The sequence below is a fragment of the Lithobates pipiens genome, unplaced genomic scaffold (genome assembly GCF_037356315.1).
Source record: "Lithobates pipiens isolate NorthernLeopardFrog02 unplaced genomic scaffold, aLitPip1_a1.2 Scaffold_19, whole genome shotgun sequence".
Lineage (NCBI taxonomy): Eukaryota > Metazoa > Chordata > Amphibia > Anura > Ranidae > Lithobates > Lithobates pipiens.
The window spans coordinates 413,487,085-413,499,727 of NW_027507764.1; positions in this window are offsets into that span (position 1 = coordinate 413,487,085).

Below are 12,643 nucleotides of genomic sequence, written 5' to 3' on the forward strand. Positions count from 1 at the left end.
CACATAATCCGGGAATACCATCCCATCACATGTCACAGGAGGAGGAAGCCATGTCCACTCATCATCACACTCAGCTGCCGCCTCCTCTGACATCCCAACTGTCATTATAGGGGGGCCATCACCACCATGGAGATCATCACACTCCTCATTAAAGGGGGGGGGGGGGTCATCACCACCATGGAGATCATCACCATCATGGAGATCATCACACTCCTCATTAAAGGGGGGGGGTCATCACCACCATGGAGATCATCACACTCCTCATTAAAGGGGGGGGGTCATCACCACCATGGAGATCATCACCATCATGGAGATCATCACACTCCTCATTAAAGGGGGGGTCATCACCATCATAGAGTTCATCACACTCCTCATTAAAGGGGGGGGGGGGGGTTATCACCCTCATGGAGATCATCACACTCCTCATTAAAGGGGGGGGAGGGGTCATCACCACCATGGAGAACATCACACTCATCATTAAAGGGGGGGCATCACCACCATGGAGATCATTACACTTCTCATTAGGGGGGGGGGTCATCACCACCATCGGAAATCATCACGCTCCTCATTAAAGGGGGGATCATCATGGAGATCATCACACAACTCATTAAAGGGGGGGTCATCATGGAGATCATCACACAACTCATTAAAGGGGGGGTCATCATGGAGATCATCACACAACTCATTAAAGGGGGGTCATCATGGAGATCATCACACTCCTCATTAAAGGGGGGGTCATTATCATCATGGAGATCATCACACTCATTAAAGGGGGGGCAGTCATCATCATCATGGAGATCCTCACACTTCTCATTAAAAGGGGGAGCGGTCATCATCATCATGGAGGTCATCACATTCCTCATTAAAGGGGGGGGGGGTCATTATCATATTCCTTAATGAGGGACAGAGGCATCCCTAGGGGGTGGCTATTGAGGCTGTAGCCCCAAATCTAAGGCCCATAGCCCCATGTCTCTTGCCACAGGGTCCCTGCCTAACCAGTGGGTTGCGGCTGCAGCGGGCGGGCAGAATGCATTAGAGGCGGATGAGAGGAGATGGGCGAGCGGGTGGACGAGCAGAGATAACATCATCTCTCTCCATCACTGCTCTTCCTCCCTCACAGCTGGGCCTTTTCAATGTGGGAGTGATGTGTGGCGGGGAGCAGAGAGATGACATCATCTTTCACTGCCCGCCACACATCACCACTCTTCTGCCCTCAATAAAATTGGCCAGTGCTGCCGGGCTGCCACCAATGCAGCGACAATACACATTTGGTGGCACTGGTTGGCATGGCAAGTGACAATCCATATCAGTTGGTAGGTGACAACCCACATCTGGTGGCAGGTGATGTGGCAAGTGACAATCCGCAAATGGTGGCAAGTGACAATCTGCAAATGGTGGCAGGTGATGTGGCAAGTGGCAATCCACATCTGGTGGCAGGTGACTTGGCAATCCACATCTAGTGGCAGGTGACGGTGGCAAGTAACAAGCTGCATCTGGTGACAGGCAATGGTGGGCATGTGACATGCTGCATCTAGTGACAGGTGATGGTGGCAGGAGATGTGGCAAGTGACACGCCCAGGGCTCCCACTGCATTATGGTGAGTTGAACCACTTCATTATATATTCCAATGTGACAATAGAAACAATGGGCTTCAATCACCCTGACACCATATCAACCATGGTGCCATGATGACTGAAGCTCCAACACCAGCTATTGCCCGCAAAAAATTGTTTACCACTGGTGTGCCCACCCAACCCACCCACCCTCCCCGGCCTGCAAAAAAGTTGGTGACCTCTGCTATGGGCTCTAACCCCAGATATTTTGCAGACTCCTCAATGATTATCATTAATACAGAGCTATCAGAGTCCTCACTGGGGAGAGTCATACATGGGTCTCCTCATTCTATAGATTATCAGTAAGGATCATGGTCCTTAGTGTGTGTGTGTGTGTGTGTGTGTGTGTGTGTGTGTGTGTGTGTGTGTGTGTGTGTGTGTGTGTGTTTCCATTCATATACTAGCATGTCTTTGGATTGTGGGAGGAAACTGGAGCACCCGGAGGAAACCCACGCAGGCACCGGGAGAACATGCAAACTCCAGGCAGGTAGTGTCGTGGTTGGGATTTTAACCAGCGACCCTTCTTACTGCTAGGTGAGGGTGCTACCCACTACAGCATTGTGCCACCCATCAGTGATCAGAGTTCATAGAGAGCATCATTGATCCCAGTCCATAGTGAGGATCATTGATCCCAGTCCATAGTGAGGCTAATTGATCGCAGTCCATAGTGAGGATCATTGATCCCAGTCCATAGTGAGGATCATTGATCCCAGTCCATAGTGGGGCTCATTGATCCCAGTCCATAGTGGGGCTCATTGATCCCAGTCCATAGTGAGGATCATTGATCAGAGTCCACAGTGAGGATTATTGATCCCAGTCCATAGTGAGGATCATTGATCAGAGTCCACAGTGAGGATTATTGATCCCAGTCCATAGTGAGGATCATTGATCCCAGTCCATAGTGGGGCTCATTGATCCCAGTCCATAGTGAGGATCATTGATCAGAGTCCACAGTGAGGATCCATTGTGAGGATCATTGATCAGAGTCCACAGTGAGGATCATTGATCGCCGTCGTACATGGGGCTCCTCTATAGATCATCACTACCATTATGAGAGCTGATGATCATTATGGGGTACATTATCGATTGCCATCAATAAAGATGATCATCTCCTATGTAACACATTGTGGGGTGTTCTTGTCTAGAATGGAACAATCAGTACCCTGTATAGAAGCAGAATGTCAGTAAGGGGTGACGTCATGGCACTGGGTGTCCCGCGTGGACGGAGACGTCACGGCTCTGCGGCTGATCGGAGCACAGATTTCACTTTTCATTCTGTCACTACAACCGCCGCCGGGTGACGTCAGTGGTGCACGTGACCCGCCTGTAGAGCAGCCCGCTGGAGCAGTGTGTGTGTGCGGCGGCCAATGCGGGCTGTCAGGACGTGTCAGCTGTCACATGTGCGGGCGACAAAGTGACATTTTGGCGGCATCGGTTCCTCTTTTGTGGTCTGTGCGATCCGCAGAGTGAAGCTGTGCTGGGAGGGGGAGGGGGAAGTCATCGGATCCCCCCGAGAGGACACAATGGGGGGAAAAGTGCGCCAATTTCTCCTTTCACACTTATGGTGGCCACACAATCTTTGATAAATGATCGATATCTTTTCTGATTGATCTATAGACAACAGATCATTCTATAGATGTGACACACAGGGGACGAGGATTTCAGCTGCTAGGAGATCGTCCTAAATTATCGATCACATCTCTGATTCCACCATATAATCTGATCGATGGACATACGATCGTATTCATGATCAACGCTTTCTCAGCACTGCCAATCAATACAAAATGATCAATAATTTTCCACCCTTTCCCATCCACTCAAATCTGATCTAAATCCATGAGAAGGGAAGTTATGGCTCTTCAGTTGTTTGCAGATTCGATCATTTTGATTGACTGACTGATCGATCAAATAATACAATTAAAGATTGTATGGCCAACATTATTTAGCATTTTGTGAACCAAATAAATAAAAGTGGCACCCGATAATTGAGTCATTTGTTACAAGATGGTGGTGCTGCCCGTCCAATCACATCCAGCCCTCCTCACTACCACTGAAGTAATGGTGTCCATCTAGAATAATATTAGAATGTGGGCACCAGCATTGGATTATCATGGATCACACAAAGAAAGTGCGACTAAACCCTCCTATCCTTTACAGCCGAAGGAACTGCCATCTTATGGTGACCATACACAGTTAGAAAATCGTTCGATACACGCCATCGTTCAACTTTGGAAACATTAGTAGTCTCATTTCGATTCTTGAAATGCAAAGTTTTATGACAAAAAACGAACTGTCATGTTGGAATTTTGTAGTGTAAATGTTTGGTTTCTAAACATTAGTAATGGAATTGATCGGAAACATTTCTAAAAAACCCACCGTGCATGTGCGGGTTAAAACCTAACCTATGAAGGACAACAAAAAAAACAAAACTCACTTTTAACCATATCCCGCCTGGCAAAAATGTAGCAAAATAACAGGCAGACAGTGGTTTCATCCTGACTGGGTGTCATATGACGTCCAGCATAAGCCGCTCACGTACACCGATCAGTAGGGTGGTATGTCGCTCAGGCACACCACATCTCCGATCTTGGTAAAGAGCCTATGATGTAGGCCAGTGATGGTGAACCTTGGCACCCCAGATGTTTTTGAGACTACATTTCCCATGATGCTTCACTACACTGTAGAGTGCGTGAGCATCATGGGAAATGTAGTTCCAAAACATCTGGGGTGCTGAGGTTCACCATCATGTGATCAGCTGTGTCCAATCACAGCTGATCACATTATAACCAGGAAGTGCCGGTTATCAGATTTTCCTCTATTCACATTGACAAGACGCAAGTAGAGGAGAGCTGATAAGCGGCTCTCCTGACAGGGGGTCTGCACCGATAATCAGCTCATTGATTATCAGTGCAGACCTATCAAGGATGTCCACAAGTGCCCATCTAAAGTGCCAACCCATGCCCATCATGGATGCCAATCAATGCCCATCACAGATGCCTCTTCATCAGTGCTGCATATCAGTGCCACCTATCAATGTTGAATATCAGTACCGCCTATTAGTGCTGCCTATCAGTGCCACCTATCAGTGCTGCCTTTCAGTGTCGCCTATCAGTGCTGCATATGAGTGCCGCCTATCAGTGCTGAATATCAGTGCCGCATATTAGTGCCGCCTATCAGTGCTGCATATCAGTGCCGCCCATCAGTGCTGAATATCAGTGCTGCACATCAGTGCCGCCCATTAGTGTCACCCATTGCTGCATATCAGTGCCGCCCATCAGTGCTGCCTATTAGTGCCTCATCATTAGTACCCGTTAGTGAAGGAGAAAACATACTTATTTACAAATTTAAGTAAACTAAAAACAGAAACAATGAAAATTCTGAGAAAAAACGTTTTTCATTTTTTTTTATTTGTTTAGCAAAAAATAAAAAAACCCAGTGGCTTTTGTGGGGGGAAAAAAATGATAAAAGTTTAATTTGGGTGCAGAGTTGCATAACCGCGCAATTGTCATTCAAAGTGTGACAGCACTGAAAGCTGAAACTTGTCAGGAAGGGGGGTAAAAGTGCCTGGTATTGAAGTGGTTTAATATAGTTGGCAAATGGGAAAGTTCACAAAGGTGAAAAAATCTTTACATTGTTTCCGCCGATCAATGACAAATGTACTATTTATGCTAATGATATGTTGACAATCGGGGGAAATATTTTGATACAACAATGGCGTTATTGTATGCACATTGCACAGATCTTTATGAAATACAACCGTTTTCTCAAACAATTTTCTAACCACGTATGGCCAGCTTTAGCCTCTGATCTGCAACTGCCATGTTGCTGCACATGTGATCAGTTAGGACATCAGTTATTGGATGGTTTGAAAGTTTGTTTGAGAACACAAGCAAATGTGACAGTTAGCGATCCTGGCATTCCAGGAATGTAACTGTTTTTTAAAACCGTTAAATCAATGGGTATAAATCTTCTTTAAAGTGGAACTAAACCCACTGATTTAACAGTTTCCCAGAAGAGGTCCATTCGAGGAATTCCATGAATGATAAATGTTCTGGTTACTAGTGTGCTATTGGTAGTTCTCATCCAACAGACAGCTGAGCCGTCATAGAAGTGAATGGCTGTACACAGCTGTACTTTACAGATGCATAAAACACAAGCATGCGTCTATGACCTATTCCCTGAAGGTGGACATCCTGCATTCAGAGAACGTATCCTACACACATGTCAGTGTTTAGAGCTGGTTCACTCCAGATGCAGTCCAGTATGTTTCTATTCTGCATCAAAAACGCATGGGACAAAAAAGAACAAAAAAGAAAAGGAGGGCGCACCGACCTAGTGCATTACCACTAATAGAGCTTTATTCAATAAAACACAGCAAAATATATACTCACAAATGAGTATTGATAGAAGGCATAATTAATAAAGCAGGGACAACTTTTCCAAACATCGACAAGCCTGGACCTGATGTCAAGTAGATCAAGCGATACCCCAGAGAATGGCTGACGCGTTTCACACCCCAGATCTGGGGGAGTGATCAGGGTGGGGTTACCCCACCTCCCAGGTAACCCCACGCTGATCACACCCCCAGATACTCCCCACTTTTGATCACACCTCCCAGATAATCCCCCAGATACTGCCCACTTTGAACACACCTTCCAGATAACCCCACCCTGATCACACCCCAGATCCTCCCCACTTTGATCACCCCCCCTCAAATAACCCCACCATGATCACACCCCAGATCCTCCCCACTTTGATCACACCTCCCACTAAACGGCAGTTTGTAATAAGAGGGCGGGCATATGCATTGCCCACTTCCCCTCACTGTCTATGGGCAGCTGGCTGGCAAGGCAAACTAAATCCATGGATCCAGAAGATAGGTATTTTAGAAAATACAAATCCCAGCCAGTGGTTGGGGATCTGGAATTTATCTGACTTGCCAGCCCAGTGCCCAGACTCCCAGACCATACACTCCAAATACTCCCCACTTTGATCATACCTCCCGGGTAACCCCACCCTGATTACACCCCCAGATCCTGCCCACTCTGATCACCCCCCTCAAATAACCCTACCACGATCACACCCCCAGATACTCCCCACTTTGATCACACCTCCCAGGTAACCCCACCCTGATCACTCCCCCAGATCCTCCCCACTTTGATCACACCTCCCAGGTAACCCCACCCTGATCACTCCCCCAGATCCTCCCCACTTTGATCACACCTCCCAGGTAACCCCACGCTGATCACACCCCCAGATACTCCCCACTTTGATCACACCTCCCAGGTAACCCCACCCTGATCACCCCCCCAGATACTCCCCACTTTGATCACACCTCCCAGGTAACCCCACCCTGATCACTCCCCCAGATCCTCCCCACTTTGATCACACCTCCCAGGTAACCCCACCCTGATCACTCCCCCAGATCCTCCCCACTTTGATCACACCTCCCAGGTAACCCCACCCTGATCACTCCCCCAGATCCTCCCCACTTTGATCACACCTCCCAGGTAACCCCACGCTGATCACACCCCCAGATACTCCCCACTTTTGATCACACCTCCCAGATAATCCCCCAGATACTGCCCACTTTGAACACACCTTCCAGATAACCCCACCCTGATCACACCCCAGATCCTCCCCACTTTGATCACCCCCCCTCAAATAACCCCACCATGATCACACCCCAGATCCTCCCCACTTTGATCACACCTCCCAGGTAACCCCACCCTGATCACACCCCCAGATTCTCCTCACTTTTGATCACACCTCCCAGGTAACCCCACCCTGATCACACCCCCAGATTCTCCTCACTTTTGATCACACCTCCCAGGTAACCCCACCCTGATCACACCCCCAGATTCTCCTCACTTTTGATCACACCTCCCAGGTAACCCCCCAGATACTGCCCACTTTTATCACACCTCCCAGGTAACCCCATCCTGTTTACCCCCCAGATACACCCCATTTCGATCACACCTCCCAGGTAACCCCACCCTGATCACTCACCCAGATACTCCCCACTTTGATCACACCTCCCAGGTAACCCCACCCTGATCACTCACCCAGATACTCCCCACTTTGATCACACCTCCCAGGTAACCCCACCCTGATCACTCACCCAGATACTCCCCACTTTGATCACACCCCCCAAATAACCCCACCCTGATCACACCCCCAGATACTCCCCACTTTGATCACACCTCCCCCCTCCTCTCACTGCAGCTCCTCTAGATGGCGTCAGTTGTGGAATTTGTGGCAGAAAGGGCTAGGAGAATTAACTGTGTCCTGGGCAGGCAGGAGAACAACTCCACCAGGATCTCAGGAGAAGCAAAGAGCGGGGAGCCTCCTCTACCCTGACCTCCTCCTCCGCCTGCATCACCTGGCCTGACCCACCTCACATAGCCGGGCGCATACTACCAACCCTCACTGGAGCTTGCCTGACAGCAGGACTATGCCCCCTCCTTGTACACACTTGGGATCCGCCCACTGATCTGTCCTCGGATCTGCTTTGAAAGTGGGGTACGCTCACTGCCCGCTGTGCCTTACTGCGCTCTTCTACTCTCCCAGCAGCCTAATAAACAGCAAGCAAACTAAAACATCCACGCTATGCCCTCCCTCCTATCAAGAACAGTGTGGAAGTTTTAGTTTGCATGCTGGGGGACAAATATTTTAAAAATCCAAATCCCTAGCAAATGGCTGGGGATCCAGATTTAACTGCCCCTCTCAGCACGTCGTTCTGTGGAAATAGCCAACTCATCGAAATGTCCATGCGCACGCATCCACCCGACAGAATAACAGACACCCCGTTGGATCTTCCAAACGCCACAGGGAGTAATGAGCAAAGTACGTCACTAACCTTTTTTGAAAACTCGTCAAGTTCTCTTGCATGCGCACTGCAGCGATTGGAAGATCCCTCAGGGTGTCTGTTATTCTGTCGGGTGCACGCGCGCACATGGGCAGTAGAGTACAAACTCACCCGCACAGGTACGCAGAGACAGGTACATGGTCCTGGACGCACACGGGGAGATTTATTAAAACGGGAGCACTCAGAATCTGGTACAGTTGTGCATAAGAACCAATCAGCTTCTAACTTTAACTTGTTCAGTTAAAGTGGTTGTAAACCTCAGACATAAAATGCGGACAAAGCATATCTTTCCATAGTGTGTACTTGTCTCAATTAAGAGCACCAAGTGTAATTTCTATCTAATCGTTCCTTTGCTATCAGCATGGAACCACTTCTGACAAGTTTTCCTGACACCAAGAGAAAAATGGTGACAGGGGAAGGACCTCCAGCTGATTGACAGCCTCAGCTTTGTTCCTGTGTGCCATGTGAAGGGGGTGTGTCCCTTCCCTCCAATCAGCTCTTAGAGCTCTCCTCACTGAGCTCTGCAGAGTGTAACTTCAACTCTCACCCCATTTTTTTCTGAACTCTCAGACAAACTTTATAAAATCTGCACTTTGAAAGGATGAAAAGAAGACTGCAGAGAAGGTGCAGCTTATGTAAGAGGATGTGTTTCATCTCTGTGTATCACCGAAGGCCAGTCACTTCCCTGGGCATATGCAAGGGTTTACAACCACTTCAAGTATAACCAAATGTAAAACAATTTTTTATTTTTAGCGTGGAGAGGGATTGGAAACCCTATAATTTTTTGGATTTGCTCTGTTTACCATTACCATTGAAAGTAAAGAAAATCCCAAAGTTTGAGTTGTCCCCAGAAAAGTAATAGAGGGGAAATCATCTAATTGGGAGTGGGACACTAGTTCTGGCGACCTGGGGGATTTCCTCTCACTTCCTCTTTGGCTATTGGACAGAAAGTGAAGGTAAATCTCCAAAATGGGACCCAGATGGTGGGGAAAAATAAAATGACACTCTATACAAGAGTTCTACTTTCACCACTTGCCTACAGGGCACTTTTACCCCCTTTCTGCCCAGGCCAATTTTTCTCTTTCAGCACTGTCACGCTATGAATGACAATTGCACGGTCATGCAACACTGTATCCATATAAATATTTTTTTTACACAAATAGAGCTTTCTTTTAGTGGTATTTAGTCACCACTGGGGCTTTTATTTTTTGCTAAACAAACAAAGACCGAAAAGTTTAGGAAAAAAAATGGCAATGTTTTTTCTCATTTTTCTCCTTCATTGATGTGTGCTGATGAGGCTGTACTGATAGGCTGCACCGATAGGCGTCACTGTTGGGACTCCACTGATAATCAATGCCCTGGTTATCGCTCTCTTCTCTTCTCATGCTGTCAGTGTGAGGAAATAAAAGCCGATAACTGGCTTGTGTTTACATCCGTGATTAGCTGTCATTGGACACAGCTGATCACGTGGTAAAAGGCCGCTGTGATTCGCCCTTGACCCCGATCTCTGATCAGCTGAGTTCGAAGGACTCGGCGATCACAGAGCGCACCGCCCAATCACGGGAGGACGTCCATGCACACCCTCCCAGCAAAGTAAGCTCATGCTGTAGTTGTCTTTCAGCTATAGTTCGTTCCCCCCCAAAAAAGTGCTGACTTTTAATGTAAGGACCCTCACCTGTCCAGAGATCCAGCAATGTCCTCACCCGAGCCGATTCTTCAATCGCCTTTGGGTGCAGGTGCCAGTATCTCTAGTAAGGGAAACAGGAAGTGAAGCCTTGTGGCTTCTCAGCTGGTTTCCTACTGCACGATCCATGCTGCACCTTGTGAATGGTACTGACCTGTGATGTGTCCCAGAAGACTGCGGGGGAAGGGGTGAACTTCTGGCTCAGATCTCCACGGTGATCCGAGATGGAAGTGGGAATGGGTACCTGTCAAAACCAGGTACCCACTCCCCCTTCTTCCCACAAAGTGGCAAATATGGCAGCGGATGGGGGATGCAAACAAGCAGAACTTTCCCTTTTGGGTGAAGCTCTGATTTAGGCTTGGTTCACATTATCTTCGGCCTGGTGTGTCCCCATTAGGGTTGCCACATCATCCCTTTAAAACTTAACACATTAATTACACAGCCTCTGTGACTTATAAGGTGGTAATTAAACTCACTTGGTGCCTTATCTGTATTAAATTAGCCTCAGAACCTCTGAAATTCATATCTGTTCGGGTTTAAAGGGATGAGGTGGCAACTCTAGTCCCAGTTCACCATTTCAGGTTGGAATTTTGCTGATTGGTTACTATGCAGAGCTGCACCAGATTTTGCACTCTCTAGTTTTAGTAAATCAACCCCAGTACAATGCCCCTTACACTATATACAGACATCCCAAGTCTCCCGCAAATTGCTCCGGCTGAGCCTGTCACTCAGAAAGACAGAGCAGCCCGAGCAGCGAAATGTTACTGAGTGCGATTCCCTTTCCAGTGTTATAAAATGGACAGCTTCCCTCTAGACGTGCATTTCTCCCTTCCTACCACTAGGTGCTGCTTGTAGATGCAGGTGAATTGGAATGTGATTTTAGAGCATCCCCAGTTTTCTCTACCCGAGACTGACTGTTCTTCATGTCTTACACCCCAAGGTATACCACTGTTTGCTAATGTATATTGCAAATAGAAGTTTTCAGTAGATTATGCCAATGGCAGTCCAAGCAGATTCCTCTGTGAAGAGCTGCGTGCTGGGGATATGGCAGGAGAACTTGCCATAACATAACATTATATTGCAAATTTAAAGTGGCTGTATACCCTAATTTGTCATTTTTACCTACAGGTAAGCCTATAATAAGGCTTACTTGTAGATAAAATTAAAGTGGCGTTCCACCCAAAAATGGAACTTACGCTTTTCTGACTCCTCCCCCTCCCTCCGGTGTCACATTTGGCACCTTTCAGGGGGGAGCAGATACCTGTATAATCCAGGTATTTGCTCCCACTTCCGGGCATAGGTAGCCACAGTATCCGCAGCCATCTACACCATAACTGGCACCTTCTCCATCCCCCCGCTGTCTTCTGGGAGACACACAGGTTCCAGAAGACAGCAGGGACCAGTGGGATCGCTCATGCGCAATAGGGAACCATTATTTCCACAAGGCTTCACTTCCAAATTCCCTTACCGAAGATGGCGGTGCCTCCCCCCCGAGAGCCGAGGGACAGATCCGCTTTAGGTGCCGACATCGCGGGCATAGTGTCCATATTTTAAAAGTCAGCAGCTGCAGTATTTGTAGCTGCTGACTTAAATAAAAAAAATTTGGCGTAACCCCGCTTTAATATCTCCTAAACATCTACGGTTTAGGAGATATTCCCTTTGCATTCAGCCGCTGATGTCAGCGGCGCATTGCGCTCTAAATGCCCGGGTGAAGGTCCGGCAGACGCTACCGGGAAGAAGACTCCCGCGTGCATACGGGGGAGAGCTGCGAACCTGGAAGAAACACAAAGAGCAAGATGTCAGCTCCCTGAGCGTGGACCGGGCTGCATTACGGGGGCTTCGATCTAAGGTAAGTATTTCATAATGAGCTAGTATATGGTGCTTACTAGCCCATTATGCCTTTGCCCTGCAGGTTTTTTTTTTTTTAGATGTTCGGGTATACAACCGCTTTAACTTGAAGTTTCCATGTCCCATCACTTACAGCACTTCCATGTTCCAGCAGTTTTGCACTCCCCCTTCTCTCTGAAAAATAAGAGACGCTGAATGCCTATGTATGTCAAAACTGCAAACTTTAGTTGGCACTGATCAGGCTGCATTTAATTGGGGGGGGGTGAAATGAGTTTTTACAGGTTGGGATGTCTGTATATATACCAGCACACATACCTCTTACCATGTGGGCTGCTGTGAACAAACCTTTAATGTGATTTGGCATGGCGGGTGAAACAGCAAAGAACGTGCGTAATGCCATTGTTGATTCACCACACAGAAAACGCGCCAAGTTAATCCCCCTATGCTTGCTATGGACAGCACAGACTGTTGTCAGTCAGAAGTGAGGAGAGCAGCATGGTGAGGGCTTGTTGTTGTTGATGAAGAGGTGACAGTAATGTGAGGGAGGAGCAGAGGAGAGCACACATTGCTCTGCACACACCTCCTCTATGACAGGAATGAGGAGGAGGACAGGACACACAGGGCCAGTTG